We start from the raw sequence: 17967 nt of genomic DNA on the forward strand, positions 1-17967 counted from the left end.
GAGACTGAGAAAAGAACGAAGATGCGAAGTGTCAGTCGGGGTGGGGGCATGTTGAATTGCACGCACCTTCTCTGCGACGGGGTGCAGACCCTCGCGGTCCACCCGATAACCTAGGTAGACTACTTCTTTTGCCTGAAATACGTACTGTGTGACGTAAACGGACTCCAGCCTCCGAAAGGCGTTTAAGGACGGCCTCCAGATTTTCCAAATGCTCTTGCTCCGACGTCCCTGTAATCAACACGTCATCTAGGTAGACAGCCACACGTGGTAAACCTCTCAAAATGCCCTCCATAACACGTTGAAAAATTGCGCAGGCAGAGGATACTCCAAAGGGCAAACGTGTATATTCATACAGACCCCGGTGTGTGTTAATTGTTACATATGGTCGGGAGGCAGGGTCCAGCTCCAACTGCAGGTAGGCGTGACTCATATCTAATTTTGTGAATGAGAGTCCGCCTGCAAGTTTCGCGTAGAGATCCTCTATGCGAGGCATTGGGTATCGGTCGAGTCGGGAAACTGTATTCACTGTAAGTTTATAGTCGCCACACAAGCGAACTGTGGCATCTGGCTTCATTACTGGCACAATTGGTGCTGCCCAGTCAGCAAAACGGACAGGACTGATAATACCCAAACTCTCCAAACGAGTGAGCTCCCCTTCTACCTTCTCGAGCAAAGCGTAAGGCACTGGGCGCGCCCGGAAATAGCGCGGTGTGGCTCCTGGTTCAACTTGGATACGGGCTACGGCCCCTTTTATTTTCCCCAGACCAGGCTGGAATACCTCTGGGTATTGTCCTAGCACCTCAGTCAACCCTCCAGAAACTGTTTGGAGGATGTGCTGCCATTGCAACCGCAAATGGCGCAACCAGTCCCAACCCAACAGGCTGGGCCCATGGCCACGCACTACGATAAGTGGGAAACGCCCCTCCTGGCGTCCATAGACAACAGGGGTCATTGTAGTTCCTGCAATGTCCAGTGGTTCCCCCGTGTAGGTGGCCAACCTGGCCTGTGAGTCAGTTAGTGTAAGGGTCTGTATACCCTGCTTGATGCGGTCGAATGTCCTCTGGGCGATCACGGAGACCGCTGCGCCAGTATCCAACTCCATCTCCAGCGGGTGGCCATTGACCCGTACTGTCACCTTAATGGGGGCCACACGGGGAGCTGCCACACAATGCAGCTGCAGGCAGTCGTCCTCCGTCTCCACGTCCTCAGGAGTGGTCGCCGCAGGTTCATCCACATGGAAGGTACGGCCTCTGGGCTGGTCCCAGTTACGGCCCCTGGGCTGGTCCCAGTTTTGGTCGGAACGACGGCGCCTCTGGCGTCCCCAGGACCGCCGTCCGCGACGGGGTCGGCGCCTACAAGTCTGACACGGACATGGCTCCTCATCCATTGGCTCTGGAGAAGGCTCCCTTCGGGGAGGAATGTCCGATGGCCACTGGCGTCGGTCTGGTCGTTGCCTCGCCCAAGGTACCGCAGGAGTGCGGGGGGACGTTTTTGGGCGGAAAGGGTTTCGCCCCAAGGCATGCACTTCCATTCCCTGTAGCTCCTGTCCTCCTCGCTCTGCGCTCTCTCGGGACAAGACTATTTGTATTGCCTGTTGAAAAGTCAATGTTGGCTCCGCTAACAACTTTCTCTGGGTGGCCGCATTGTTAATACCGCAAACCAAACGGTCGCGTAACATTTCTGACAAGGTCTCACCATAGTCACAGTATTCCGCAATCCCGCGTAGCCTGGATAAAAAATCGGCAAGGGATTCTCCAGGGGTCCTCTCAGCGGTATTAAACCGGTAACGCTGGACTATCGTGGACAGGGTTGGGTTAAAATGTTGCCCCACTATATTCACAAGTTCGTCAAACGTTTTGGTGTCCGGCGCAGCTGGGTACGTAAGGCTCCTAATCACCCCAAACGTATGCGGCCCGCAGGCGGTGAGCAATATGACCACCTGGCGCTCGTTTTCAGTGATATTGTTTGCCCGGAAATAGTAACGCATCCGTTGCGTGTACTGGTTCCAGCTTTCCAGCGCAGCATCAAAAACATCCAAACGTCCGTACAGAGGCATGGTATAATAGAAAACAACTTCCAACCTGTATCCAACAAAAATCCAGGGAGGTGGCTTCAGCAGTGTAGACAGGTATTCACTTTTACCTTCGTCGCCAGTTTTGTAAGGGCCCCGAAGAATCCAGCACGAGTTTTAAGGATACAAAATAATAAAGTTTATTTACTATAACAATATATACATAGTAGTAGCAGTAACTTCCCTTGCTACTTTCTCCTGGTTCCTGGACTGGCCAGCTTATTTATAGTAGGAGTTTCTCCGCCCCCCTCATTGGGGAAGTTCATACTCCCATAGGATTGTGGGATAATCATTAGTCCCCAGCCAATCGTCAGTAGGCAGGTTATAACAGAGGATAACCCACCTGAACCCTCGATTAGCTTCCAGTCTGTAACTCACTACCGGGTAACACTGTCGCTTCACAGCTCCAGGGTCCCAGGTTTGATTCCCGGCTTGGGTCACTGTCTGTGTGGAGTCTGCACGTCCTCCATGTATCTGCGTGGGTTTCCTCCGGGTGCTCCGGTTTCCGGTATATATAAACCACCGCAAACTCCTCGATTAGATTCCAGTCTGTAACTTACTCCCGAATATCCATTATTCTATATATAAACCACCCTGAACCCCTCAATTAGATTCCAGTCTGTAACTCACTCCCGGGTTTCCATTATTCTATATATAAACCACCCTGAACCCCTCGATTAGATTTTAGTCTGTAACTCACTCCCGGATATCCATTATTCTATATATAAACCACCCTGAACCCCTCGCTTAGCTTCCAGTCTGTAACTCACTCCCGGGTATCCATTATTCTATATATAAACCACCCTGAACCCCTCGCTTAGATTCCAGTCTGTAACTCACTCCTGAGTATCCATTATTCTAGACATAAACCACTGAAAAAAACACTGACATCGACCCGGCAATGTGGAAAATTGCCCAGGTGTGTCCTGTAGACAAGAAACAGGACAAATCCAACCCAGCCAATTACCGCTCTATCAGTCTGCCCTTCATCAGCAAAAGTGATGGAAGGAGTCATCAACAGTGCTATCAAGCGGCACTTACTCAGTAATAACCTGCTCACCGACGCTCAGTTTGGGTCCCGCCAGGGTCACTCAGCTCCTGACCTCATTACAGCCTTGGGTTCAAACATGGACGAAAGAGCTGAATGCCAGAGGTGAGGTGAGAGTGACTGCCCTCGACATCAAGGCAGCATTTGACCGAGTGTGGCATCAAAGAGCCCAAGCTAAATTGGAGTCAATGGGAATAGGGGGGGAAACTCCCCGCTGGTTGACATGCTGCACATTTATGGGATCCGGGATAAAGCGACCATGAAACTGACCTTTAAATAAGTTTCCTCATTCATGGAGATAATTAGAATTCTCAAGAAATCTGACACAAATAATCACTGTCCCCCCACGTTTTGCATAAAGGTGCTGACAAAGCTGCCTACTTGCTGGGAGTCCGCTCAACAGATCTCATCACCAGCTTGCTGCACCCTCAGGTGAAGATCGGCAACGAATGTGTGACCAAGGATCAGAATGTTGACCAGGTAGGTGAAGGTGGGACTCGACTGTGCTGCTTACATTACAGCCAAGGTGAGGCACGCGACAGACTCACTGTAAAACCACTGGCCACAGAGAAAATGGACACATGCTCTCAGGAATATTCATTTAATCATGTGATGTGGGTGTCGCTGGCTGGGATAATGAGTATTACCCATCCCTAATTGCCCTTGAACTTAATATCTCGCTCAGCCATTTCAGGGGCCAGTTAAGAGTCAACCACATTGCTTAGGCCTAACATAGAGGGGAAAAATACCGTAAATGGCAAGGCTCTTAGGAATATAGAAAGTCAGGGATATCTGGGCGGGCAGATCCACAGATCTTTGAAGTTGGCAACACAATGGACAAGGTAGTCAAGAAAGCCCACGGAATGCTTGTCTTCATTGGATGGGGCATCGAGTATAAAAATTGGCAAGTCATCCTACAGCTGTACAGAACCTTGGTAAGGCCGCACTTGGATTATTGCACACAATTCTGGTCGCCACACTACCAGAAGGATGTGGAGACTTTGGGGAGGGTGCAGATGAGGTTGACCAGGATGTTGCCTGGCCTGGAGGGTGTTAGCTACGTGTAGAGGCTGTAATAGACTGTTTTCATTGGAAAGCCAGAGGTTGAGGGGCGACCTGATAGAGGTCTACACGATCTTGAGGGGCATGGATAGAGTGGATGGGCAGGCATTCTTTCCCAGGGTGGAGGGGTCAGTCACCAGGGGGCAGAGGTTTAAGATCCGTGGGGCAAACTTTAGAGGAGATGTGTGAGGCAGGTTTTTTACGCAGAGGGTGGCGAGTGCCTGGAACGCGTTGCCAGGGGAGGTTGTGGAAGCAGATACATTAACGGCTTTCGAAAGGCATCTTGACAAACACATGGATAGGGTGGGTATAGAGGGATACGGCTGTGGTAATATGCATTAGGGGTCATGTGGGACTGTGAAGCCGTGATGTCATTGGCTGACAGATCCCGGGTCCTGGTTGGCTGTTGATCTCTAGCTCCGCCCTGAAGGCGGAGTCTAAGAACCAGGAGTTCTCCCCCGCAGGCCAGTCTGTTGCTGAACTGCGGGGAACAAGTCACGCTTAATAAAGCCTCATCGACTTCATCTCTATTCGTCTCTCGTGAGTCTTTGTGCGCTACAATTTATTAAGCGTGCTTAAAGGACTATGGAGCTCAGAATCGTCCCGGAATGCCTGAGGATCAGCCCCCACGCAGTGAACTCAGCAGCAGTTTTTAAACACTGGCAGACTTGTTTCGAAGCCTACCTCAGAACGGCCCCCGGCCGGGTCACAGAAGACCAGAAACTACAGGTCCTGCACTCGAGGGTAAGCCCGGAAATTTACCCTCTCATAGAAGACGGAGGATTTCCAGACGGCGTTCGCAGCACTAAAGAGCATCTATGTTCGCCCAGTGAACCAGATCTACGCACGCTACCAACTCGCAACGAGACGGCAAAGTCCCGGAGAATCGCTAGACGAATTCTACGCCGCGCTGCTAATTTTGGGACGGGCCTGCAGCTGCCCGCCGGTAAACGCGATTGAACACACGGACATGTTAATTCGCGAAGCGTTTGTGGCTGGTATGAACTCTCCCCAAATCCGCCAAAGACTTTTAGAAAAAGAGTCGCTAGGACTCTCAGAGGCACGGGCCCTTGCAGCCTCACTAGATGTGGCCGCGCGAAACACCCGCGCCTACGGCCCCGACCGCGCGGCAGCCCCTTGGGCTCCGTGGACCCCCGTCGTGACAAACCCCCCCCCCCCCCCCCCCACAGGCTTGCGCGGTTCAGACGCCAAGTCGTCCCGCTGCTATTTCTGCGGCCAGGCGAAACACCCCCGGCAGCGCTGCCCGGCCCGCGCAGCGATTTGCAAGAGCTGCGGAAAAAAGGGCCATTTCGCGGCTGTGTGCCGGTCCCGGGGGGGTCGCCGCTGTCCCCGGAGAAGAAGGAGTCCTGCGCGTTTCAAACGCTCCCCAACCCCCCCCAGCACCAACGACAAGATCTTAAGGTGGAGGATCGAGCTCTCCACCTTCAACTATGAGATCCTGTACCGTCCCGGAAAGCTGAACGAGCCGTCCGATGCCCTATCCCGCGGCACATGTGCCAACGCACAAATTAACCGCCTCCAAACCCTCCACGAAGACCTCTGCCACCCGGGGGTCACTCGGTTCTACCACTTTATTAAGTCCCGCAACCTCCCATACTCTTTGGAGGAGGTCCGTACAGTCACAAGGAACTGCCACATCTGCGCAGAGTGCAAACCGCACTTTTTCAGGCCGGATGGTGCGCACCTGATTAAGGCTTCCCGCCCCTTTGAACGCCTTAGTCTGGATTTCAAAGGGCCCCTCCCCTCCACCGACCGCAACACATACTTCCTTAATGTGGTGGACGAGTACTCCCGCTTCCCCTGCCCTGACATGACAGCGGCCACAGTCATTAAAGCCCTGAACACCATATTCACACTGTTCGGTTGCCCCGCATACGTCCACAGCGACAGGGGGTCCTCCTTCATGAGTGACGAGCTGCGCCAGTTCCTGCTCAGCAACGGTATAGCCTCGAGCAGGACGACCAGCTACAACCCCCGGGGGAACGGGCAAGTAGAGAGAGAGAACGGCACGGTCTGGAAGACCGTCCTACTGGCCCTACGGTCCAGGGACCTCCCAGTTTCACGGTGGCAGGAGGTCCTCCCGGATGCTCTCCACTCCATCCGGTCACTACTGTGTACTAGCACTAACCAAACGCCCCATGAGCGCCTCCTTGTCTTCCCCAGGAAGTCCTCCTCTGGAACGTCGCTGCCGACCTGGCTGGCGGCCCCAGGACCCATCTTGCTCCGAAAACATGTGCGCACAAGTCGGACCCGTTGGTCGAGAGGGTTCACCTCCTTCACGCGAACCCGCAGTACGCTTACGTGGAGTACCCCGACGGCCGACAGGACACGGTCTCCCTGCGAGATCTGGCGCCCGCCGGCGACACACACACCCCCCCGACACCAATCACCCCCACCCTGCCACCGGCGCACCCACGCGACCGCCCCCTTCCCGGGAGGATCGGTCCTCCTCCCAGGCCCGACAAGTAATGAAGCCGAAGCTGAAACCGTAAGGCTCCCGGAGACGACAACACTGGAACAAGCACCACCACCGCCACCGGGGCCGAGGCGATCGACACGGACGACCAGACCGCCCGACCGACTCGTGGCGTCGATCTACTACAATATGTGGACTTTTAACGAGAACATTTTGTCTTTTTCTCCTGACGATTACTGTAAATACTATGGGAAAAAAAAACCTTGTACATACCGTAATGACATGCAAAAGTGTTTCCTCCCAGGACCAGCCTTGTAAACCCTTACCACCATGCGAAGCATCACACCGCCGGGTTCATTTTTAACAAGGGGTGAATGTGGTAGTATGCATTAGGGGTCATGTGGGACTGTGAAGCCGTGATGTCATTGGCTGACAGATCCCGGGTCCTGGTTGGCTGTTGACCTCTAGCTCCGCCCCGAAGGCTGAGTATAAGAACCAGGCATCCTCCCCCGCAGGCCAGTCTGCTACCGAACTGCGGGGGAACAGTCACGCTTAATAAAGCCTCATCGACTTCACTCTATTCGTCTCTCGGAGTCTTTGTGCGCTACACGCCCCATGTGCGACCCGCAGGCGCAGCCATTTTGGGTCCCGGCCACCGCTGTCCCCGGAGAAGAAGGAGTCCTGCGCGTTTCAAACGCTCCCCAACCCCCCCAGCGCCCCATGTGCGAACCGCAGGCGCCGCCATTTTGGGTCCTGGCCACCACGAGGGGAGGAGGGGCGCCGCCATCTTGGGACCCCCCAGCCCTGTGCGACGCATGGGGGCGGCCATTTTGTCCACCCCCGCCGCCATCTTGTGACCCCCCAGCCATGTGCGATGCATGGGGGCGGCCATTTTGTTCACCCCCGCCGCCATCTTGGACGGCAACAATGGACCCCAGCATCGACGGCTCCACGGGGTTCGAGGAAGACGCTGAAGCACTACGACCACGTCTGGCCTCAATGACGCTGGACCAAGCACGGCCCCGGACGCTCCAGACGACGACAACAACGGTGCTGATCAACGGGCACGAGACACCATGCCTGGTCGACTCCGGGAGCACAGAAAGCTTCATCCACCCCGACACGGTCAGACGCTGTTTATTGACCATCCATCCCAGTGCGCAAAAGATTTCCCTAGCTGCAGGATCCCACTCCGTACAGATCAAAGGCTTCTGCATAGTGACCCTAACGGTGCAAGGGAGGGAGTTTAAAAACTACAGGCTCTACGTCCTTCCCCAACTCTGCGCGCCCACATTACTGGGATTAGACTTCCAGTGCAATCTGCAGAGCCTAACTTTCCAATTCGGCGGCCCAATACCCCCACTCACTATCTGCGGCCTCGCAACCCTCCAGGTTGAGCCCCCATCCTTGTTTGCAAACCTCGCCCCGGATTGCAAACCCGTCGCCACTAGGAGCAGACGGTACAGCGCCCAGGACCGGACATTCATTCGGTCCGAAGTCCAGCGGCTACTGAAGGAAGGCATAATCCAGGCCAGCAATAGTCCCTGGAGAGCACAGGTGGTAGTAGTAAAGACAGGGAAGAAGCAAAGGATGGTCATAGACTATAGCCAGACCATCAACAGGTACACACAGCTAGATGCGTACCCTCTCCCCCGCATATCCGACATGGTCAATCAGATTGCCCAATATAAGGTCTTCTCCACCGTGGACCTCAAGTCCGCCTACCATCAGCTCCCCATCCGCCCAAGTGACCGCAAGTACACAGCCTTCGAGGCAGACGGGCGATTATACCACTTCCTAAGGGTCCCATTTGGCGTCACAAACGGGGTCTCGGTCTTCCAACGAGAGATGGACCGAATGGTTGATCAACACGGGTTGCAGGCCACGTTCCCGTATCTCGACAACGTAACCATCTGCGGCCACGATCAGCAGGACCACGACGCCAACCTCCAAAAATTCCTCCAGACCGCTAAAGCCTTGAACCTCACATACAACGAGGACAAGTGCGTTTTTAGCACAAACCGGCTAGCCATCTTGGGATATGCAGTGCACAGTGGGATAATAGGCCCCGACCCCGAACGTATGCGCCCCCTCATGGAATTTCCCCTCCCTCACTGCTCAAAAGCCCTAAAACGCTGCCTGGGGTTCTTTTCATATTACGCCCAGTGGGTCCCCCAGTACGCAGACAAGGCCCGCCCGCTAATACAGACCACGACCTTCCCTCTGTCGACAGAGGCTTGCCAGGCCTTCAGCCGCATCAAAGCGGATATCGCAAAGGCCACGATGCGCGCCATCGACGAGTCCCTCCCCTTCCAGGTCGAGAGCGACGCCTCCGATGTAGCTCTTGCGGCCACCCTTAACCAAGCGGGCAGACCCGTGGCCTTTTTCTCCCGAACCCTCCACGCCTCAGAAATCCGCCACTCCTCAGTGGAAAAGGAAGCCCAAGCCATAGTGGAAGCTGTGCGACATTGGAGGCATTACCTGGCCGGCAGGAGATTCACTCTCTTCACTGACCAATGGTCAGTAGCTTTCATGTTCGATAATGCACAGCGGGGCAAAATTAAAAATGACAAGATCTTAAGGTGGAGGATCGAGCTCTCCACCTTCAACTATGAGATCTTGTACCGTCCCGGAAAGCTGAACGAGCCGTCCGATGCCCTATCCCGCGGCACATGTGCCAACGCACAAATTAACCGTCTCCAAACCCTCCACGAGGACCTCTGCCACCCAGGGATCACTCGGTTCTACCATTTTATAAAGTCCCGCAACCTCCCCTACTCCGTGGAGGAGGTCCGTACAGTCACAAGGAACTGCCACATCTGCGCAGAGTGCAAACCGCATTTTTCAGGCCGGATAGTGCGCACCTGATCAAGGCCTCCCGTCCCTTTGAACGCCTCAGTCTGGATTTCAAAGGGCCCCTCCCCTCCACCGACCGCAACACATACTTCCTGAACGTGGTGGACGAGTACTCCCGTTTCCCCTTCGCCATCCCCTGCCCTGACATGACAGCGGCCACAGTCATTAAAGCCCTTAACACCATATTCACACTGTTCGGTTGCCCCGCATACGTCCATAGCGACAGGGGGTCCTCCTTCATGAGTGACGAGCTGCGCCAGTTCCTGCTCAGCAAGGGTATAGCCTCGAGCAGGACGACCAGCTACAACCCCCGGGGGAACGGGCAAGTAGAGAGGGAGAACGGCACGGTCTGGAAGACCGTCCTACTGGCCCTACGGTCCAGGGATCTCCCAGTTTCACGGTGGCAGGAGGTCCTCCCAGACGCCCTCCACTCCATCCGGTCGCTACTGTGTACCACCACTAACCAAACGCCTCATGAGCGCCTCCTTGTCTTCCCCAGGAAGTCCTCCTCTGGAACGTCGCTGCCGACCTGGCTGGCGGCCCCAGGACCCATCTTGCTCCGGAAACGTGTGCGGGCGCACAAGTCGGACCCGTTGGTCGAGAGGGTTCACCTCCTCCACGCGAACCCACAGTACGACTACGTGGAGTACCCCGACGGCCGACAGGACACGGTCTCCCTGCGAGATCTGGCGCCCGCCGGCAACACGCACACCCCCTCGACACCAATCACCCCCTCCCTGCCACCGGCGCACCCCGCGACCGCCCCCTTCCCGGGAGGATCGGTCCTCCTCCCAGGTCCGACCAGAAGTGAAGCTGAAGCAGAAACCGTAAAGCTCCCGGAGACAACAACACTGGAACAAGCACCACCACCACCGGGGCTGAGGCGATCGACAAGGACGACCAGACCGCCCAACCGACTCGTGGCATCGGTGTAACACTAGAATGTTGTGGACTTTAACGAGAATTTTTTTTCCTTTTTCCCTCTTACGAATACTGTAAATAGTTCAAAACAAAAAACCCTGTACATAGCCCAGTGTAGGGCAGTGTGATGACATGCAAAAGTTTTTTTCCTCCCAGGACCAGCCTTGTAAACCCCTACCACCATGTGAAGCACCACCCCGCCGGGTTCATTTTTAACAAGGGGTGAATGTGGTAGTATGCATTAGGGGTCATGTGGGACTGTGAAGCCGTGATGTCATTGGCTGACAGATCCCGGGTCCTGGTTGGCTGTTGATCTCTAGCTCCGCCCTGAAGGCGGAGTATAAGAACCAGGAGTTCTCCCCCGCAGGCCAGTCTGTTGCTGAACTGCGGGGAACAAGTCACGCTTCATAAAGCCTCATCGACTTCATCTCTATCCGTCTCTCGTGAGTCTTTGTGCGCTACAACGGCACAAGGAAGTGCTGAGGGTTTTGGCAAAGGATGGTACCAGGACCAGTACAGGCTTGGAGGGCCGAAGGGCCTGTTCTTGTGCTGTATTGTTCTTTGTACTTTATTGCTGTGGGTCTGGCGGCGACATGTAGGCCAGATCTACTTTGCTCACCTTTGTCGGCTTGCTCAGTTCAATCCTCAAATAAATTAGACAAACACAACTTACTTTTCACAAAACCACAGTGACCCTCTCTGAGTGTCAGTTCAGTCAGACTTTGTTGAGTGTAGATTTCAGCATTTTCCAAATGCTGATGTCAGGCTGGCTGACCTGTTATCTTCTGTTTACTTCCTCATTTCTTGAATGTGCTGGGAACCTTCTAGAACTGAGGGAATTTGGGAAAATCAGAAACCACCCATTATTCCTGCAATGAGGCCACCAGGACCCAGGAAATTGATCCGATTTCAGGCCCGTCGATTTCTCCAACACTGTATCTCTGCTGATATTGATTTAGGTTCCTCACTCCTATTGGTCCTTCCATCTCCCTCTAATCCTGGTGTGTAATTTGTGTTCTCCTGTGAAGACAAGCACATAATAGTTGGACACTAACTCTGCCGTTTCCTCAATCCCATCATCATTTCTCGGCACCAATATTTTCACCCAATCGCAGAGCTGTTACAGTGCAGAAGGTGGCCATTCGGCACATCGAGTCTGCAACAACCCACTTAAGCCCCCACTTCCACCCTATCCCCGTAACCTAATAACTCCTCCTAACCCTTTTGGACACTAAGGGGCAATTTAGCATTTAGGGCCAATCCACCTAACCTGCACATCTTTGGACCGTGGGAGGAAACCGGAGCACCCGGAGGAAACCCACGCACACACGGGGAGGATGTGCAGACTCCGCACAGACAGTGACCCAGCGGGGAATCGAACCTGGGACTCTGGTGCTGTGAAGCCACAGTGCTAACCACTTGTGCTACCTACCGTGCTGCTTCCTTTTCAGACAACAGTCTAATTTCCTCTCGAATGCCTCGATTGACCCAGCCTCCAGCAAGCTCTCAGGCCGTGCGTTCCAGACCCCAACCAGTCGCTGCGGGAAAAGGTTGCTTTTTCTTCTTTGAACCTGTGCCCACTCGTTCCTGCTCCTCCCTCCAATGGGAACAGTTTCTCCCTATCTGCCCTGTGCAAATCCTTTATGATTTTGAACACCTCCATCATATCTCCTCTCAACCTTCTTTTCTCCAACCTCTCTTCGTCTCTGGAACCATTGTCATGAATCCTTTCCGCACCCTCTCTAATGCTTTCGCATCCTTCGTATAGTGTGGTGTCCAGAACTGGACACAATATTCCAGTTGAGGTCTAATTAGTGTTTTCCATAAGTTCAGTCTATCCTCCCTGCTCTCCTACTCTGTGGCCCTGTTGAAGCCCAGAATACTATTTGCGTGATTAACTGCTCTCTCCTCCTGTCCTGCCAGCTTCAATGATCTCTGCACAGGTACACCCAGAACCCGCCTACTCCTGCACCCCTTTAAGAATGTTTTATCCCTTATTTTATATTTCATATATTGTCTCTCCATGGTCTTCCTACCAAAATGAGTCACTTCACATTTCTCTCCATTGCTCTTTATCTGCTCATTCCACCAACTTGTCGATGTTCTTTTGAAATTCTACAATATTATCTTCCCAGCCCACAAATGCTCCCAAGTCTCGTCTCATCTGCAAATTTTGAGATGGTTCCCTTTCAACCAAGATTTAGATTGTTAATATGCATCAGGAAAAGCAAGGGTCCCAAAACTGACCCCTGGGAAATTCCTCTGCATTCCTTCCTCGAGCCTGAAATACATCCGTCAACCACCATCCTTTGTTTCTGGTCACTCCAGTGACCCTGGCAGTGCCATCTGGGAACCCTGTTAGGTTGGCACTGTCTGGGTGCCAGGGGAGTGCCAAAGTGCTGCCCTGCCCTGTCCCCAAGCACCCACAGTCTCCATTGACCTCTGAGATGCCCAAAATGGCCATTACGCCTCTGCTTGTGGAGACCAGGACTAATTGTCGCCCGAGTGAGGCTTTGCGGGTGCGGCTGGTGACTCCCGAGCACCGGAGAATGCTGCTTCAAATAGGCCGCGCATATTTAATATGAACTATGATTATCTGGATCACGCTTCCATTCGGCAGCTTCCTCTGAATAGCTTCACTGCTGAGTCCACAAACCAGCCTGTCACGAAGGGTGTCTTCAAGTGTTGCACCAAATTAAGACACTAAAAACTGTAAAATGCTTTCACCTTCCTCCTGACTACACTAGTGGAATCGAAACCTTTCTATAATCAATAACGGCTCAGGAGAAAAATGCCCCTCTAAGATTTTCATGTATTCAATGAAGAACTTATCTCCTGGTTTTGCTCAGAACTAGATTCTGTGGCAGCAACAACGTTTTACAGCCAAACTGAGCTGAGAAACGTTGCAATGTTTAGGTCCTCCGGGGTCTGATTTGCTATGAGAAACAATTGGGGTCATTCCTCGTTTGGATTCCATGCCTCATAATCCTCATCAAACGTGACCATGATGCCCATTTTTGCATCCCAGCTCCTGGGGTCTACCCCCCCCCCCCCCCCCCCCCAATTCCAATTTTAAATGGAACAAACAATCCCTTGAACCAGCAACTAGGAATTATTTTCTGTTTTGCCTGACTGCAGTTCGACTTTCAACCCCCCCCCCGCCCCCCCCCCCCCGCCCCCCCCCCCCCCCCCCCCGTCCTCCCGGGTAGTGGCTTGTGCAGAGTCGGCAGACTTTGAAATCTCCGTTCCCCAGAGCCCGTGTAGCTTCACTGTGTGTGCAGTCCCAGTAGCTCAGACCCCACTCACTTCAACATAAGCAAATCTTCCCCGACTGTTGTCTCCTTACTCACAGCTGCTGTGTAAATATTTGTTAATCCTTTGCATCGCCAGCGGTGCTTTGCTCGATGCCTGTGTGCATGTGCGTCCGGTCCTGTTAACTGATGAAAATCTTTTTATTTTCGTAATTTTTCTGCCTTTATCCTCATCGCCAGTTTTCTCCTGTTATATTTCTTTGTTGCTGCAAAGAGAAAAGGTGGTGTCCACATTCTGGATTCTTAGCAAACATGATGAGAGGTTTATTAAGAGATGTTTCTTATACCATCAAAGGTGGTGAACTGCTGTCATGTGAGAGTACCTGGAAGAAATGGGTGTTTATAAATGGGTGTGTATATAAATATCTGTAGTAAGAGTACCTTTAAGAAATGGATGTTTACTACTGCAGTGATGTCAGAGTGGATGGAGCTGGGCTGCCTGTCAGCTTTTTACTTTCGTTTTAGGCTGTTTGCTGCAGGGTGTGTTTTAGTTTTGTTTTCAGTGTTGGAGCTGAAGCTAGACAGAGCAGGTGTACTGTTGATCTCTCTGCCATCAAAAGACTATCTCTTGATCATTTGGTGAATTCAGAATTATAAATGTTTTCAGTAGTGAATGTAAACCTGATGTGCTTCTGGTAAATGGTGTTTTAAGTCTTATGGATGTTAAAAGGAAAGCTTAAAGCATTACTTAGTGTGTATTCTTTGGGGGTTGTATGTGAATTAATGGTTGCTGAGATGTTCACTGTAGGTTTTTAAAAAGGTTAACTTGAGTTCATAGAATAAACATTGTTTTGCTTTAAAAAATACTTTTCCATTTCTGCTGTACCACACCTGTAGAGTGGGCCGTGTGCTCCCCATACCACAATCTAGTAAAAGTTGTGGGTCAGGTGAACTCCATGATACACTTTGGGGTTCTCTAAACCCTGGCCCATAACACTGCCCAAAGCCAGCGCAAACACTGCTGACATCATGCGATGCGTAACCAGCAGGAATGTATTCCCTGATACATAACTTAACCCCACAAATTTCTGACTTTTTAAAGACTCTGCGATTTGCTTCTAACCTCTGGCAGGTCCTCTATGCTGTCGGGGCTTTGGCGAAAGCCACATATGACCGGATGTTCAAATGGCTCGTCACGCGGATAAACAAGACTATGGACACAAAGCTGCCCAGCAAACTCTTCATCGGAGTGTTGGACATCGCGGGATTCGAGATTTTTCAGGTCAGACTTGTGTTCTCCTGATCTCAATCCTATGTTTCTCTCCTTTCCCCTGACGGGATGTAACTTGTGTCATTGGTAAGGTGACAATCCAGGGAAGTGTTCCCAACATTATGTCGATCAGGGTAACTGTCCCCCAATTTATCCCCCGGGATGAACAGATTGTGAATCTTCATCTTTCCACTGTTGGGCACATTCTCACTGATGGAAGAATTGGGAGATGATCTGATAGCTGTATTCAGGATTTTAGACTGTCTAGACCCTGAGAAAATCTTCACCTTGTCTTAAACCATACAATCAAAGGACATAGCTGATGCACGATCAATTGCACAAAGACTTGAGTTGGGTACAACTGAGGCTTTATTGCTCTGAGATGTGTGGCCTCCCACAGCAGCTGGCGAAATGGCTGCAGCATGGAGGACACACATATTTATACTCCTCCTACTGGGCGGAGCCAGCAGGCAGGAACTACTAACGAACCTGTAGTGCAGGTCCTACCATACATCACCTAACAGAGGTGCAACAGTGGTTTACCACATGGCCTGCACTTGAATTCAAAACAAATGTGTGGAAATAACATAAGGGCCTGAATTTCCACAGATTTGCAACCAGAGTCGGATTTGTCACTCAGTGCCTAGTTTCCGACCTAGAATTCCAGCTGTTCCTTTCTCATCCAACCTTCTGACTCGGTCGAGAACCGTGTAGGGCAGTGTGCTCCTGAGGCCTTCAGTCGAGGGCTGCAGGGTCGGAGGTAAGGAGACCGTGCCCCCTTTTTTACAGCACTAGCTGCCATAAAGCAGGTCCGGCCACTTTCAGAAACCATGGAGAAGGTAGTTTATAAAGTAAGGGGTTTGATTGGAGACGGGTTGGGGGAGTCGGTCTGGGGGGGTGGGGGGGTCAGAGGGCAGTTGGTCAGGGGTGTGGGGGTTGGGTCGTAGGGGAGGAGGTCAAAGGGTCAGTTGGTTGGGGATTCAGTGGTCAGTGCTGGGGTGGGGGAAGTCATTTAGACATAGACATAGAATTTACAGTGCAGAAGGAGGCCATTCGGCCCATCAAGTCTGCACCGGCTCTTGGATACAGCACCCCAAACCTCCACCCTATCCCCGTAACCCAGTAATCCCACCTAAGCTTTTTGGACACTAAGGGCAATTTAGCATGGCCAATCGACCTCACCCGCACATCTTTGGACTGTGGGAGGAAACCGGAGCACCCGGAGGAAACCCACGCACACACGGGGAGAACGTTCAGACTCTGCACAGACAGGAATGTCAGGAATGTTTGGGAAAATGCAGATGTGTGGGCTAACTATGACGAAGGAATGGCAAACTCGAGTCTGGGCCTGGAAAAGAGAGGATGATGGCATAGAAATCTATATTTAGTAGTATGGAGAACGTTGATATCGAAAAGAACCAGTCAAAGGAGGTTCAAAACTAGCAAATGACGTCTTTAGGGTCAATATCAGGAGATTTACCAACGTGCGTAGATTGGCAGGCTGGTGTGGAAACCCTGAGGTCATGGGGCGGGATGGTGGGGGGGGGGGGGGGGGGGGGGGGGAGTGTAGACATGTCCTGGGTGGATGTATTATGATGGGCTGAATGTCCTCTACCATTAAATATCCTCCTGCAGCAGTCAGGCAGCATGAAAGGCGAATGAGGAAATCACCGGCCTATTCTCCAGGCCCGATTCCCAAGGCCTCATCCCCTCAGCTGACAGCTCTTTCTCTGTTTCCAGCTCAATAGCTTCGAGCAGCTGTGCATAAACTTCACCAACGAGAAGCTGCAGCAATTCTTCAATCATCACATGTTCGTCCTGGAACAGGAAGAGTACAAGATGCAGGGCCTCGAATGGACCTTTGTCGACTTTGGCCTGGATCTGCAGGGCTGCATCGATCTCATTGAGAAGGTCTGTTGTCCCCGGTGCTGTGAGTCTGTGATGTCGGAGGTGGTCTGGGAAGCTGTATCAATGCTGCAATTAGACAATAGTTCAATTCAAATTGGACGAAAGAAGTGAGAGTGCAGCAGCTTGAGTAAGATTCATGGTGAAGTAGTTTAAAACCTAAATCACCTAAATTAGGAGTGCAGGAAAGCAACAGTCTGGATTTAACTGGTTTAGCACACAGGGCTAAATCGCTGGCTTTGAAAGCAGACCAAGGCAGGCCAGCAGCATGGTTCAATTCCCGTACCGGCCTCCCCGAACAGGCACTGGAATGTGGCGACTAGGGGCTTTTCACAGTAACTTCATTTGAAGCCTACTTGCGACAAAACGCGATTTCCATTTCATTTCATTTTCATTAACCTTGGCCACATCGAACGTCTTCCTCGGTAATACAGAGGAAAGTGACTCCAGATCTCCCGTCCCGACCTCTTGCAATGGGATATGCAGTGGTGTAGTGGCATTGTCACTGACCTTGTAACCAGAGATCAGGATAATGCTCTGGGGGCAGGGGTTCAAATCCCGTCACAGCAGATTTGAATTCAATTTTTAAAAATCTGGCACGAAAGGTCTAAAGATGCCGAGGAAACCGCTGCCGATTGTTGTAAACACCCATCTGGTTCAATTCCCCCGAGGGAAGGAAATCTGCCATCCTTACCTGGTCTGGCCTACATGTGACTCCAGATCCACAGTAATGCCCTCTGAAATGGGAGCCACAAGGGTAATTAACGATGGTCAATAAATGCTGGCCTTGCCAATGATGCCGCCCTCATAACTCAGCCCTGGGATTTTAACTTTTAATCATTTATGTCAATGACTTGGGGGGACAGACTGAACGTTCTGCTTACTGACACAAAAAGAGTAGGACGATAAGTTCTGAGGAGGACACAAAGGGGGTGATCTAACAGGAACGTTTCTGAGTGTCATTGTAGGGGGGTTTGGCGGGAGATTCTCCCCGGCTCTGTCAGCGAATTCCTCACCGCTATCTAACCACACGAGGGCGCAATCGAACAGCAGCGTGCCGCAGTGCAACATGGTCAACAGAAGCCGGGAGATCGAGCTCCCAGGAGCTCGAGCTCACAATGCCTCACCAGATCTAACGCGATCCTG

The 17967-nt window shown here is 52.2% G+C and overlaps 1 pseudogene; it reads left to right on the top strand.

The window, feature by feature from the left end:
* The window catches only part of LOC140425676 (myosin-13-like), a 249275-nt pseudogene that overhangs the window by 83424 nt on the left and 147884 nt on the right, over positions 1-17967 (top strand).

The sequence above is a fragment of the Scyliorhinus torazame genome, chromosome 6 (genome assembly GCF_047496885.1).
Source record: "Scyliorhinus torazame isolate Kashiwa2021f chromosome 6, sScyTor2.1, whole genome shotgun sequence".
Classification (NCBI taxonomy): Eukaryota; Metazoa; Chordata; class Chondrichthyes; order Carcharhiniformes; family Scyliorhinidae; genus Scyliorhinus; species Scyliorhinus torazame.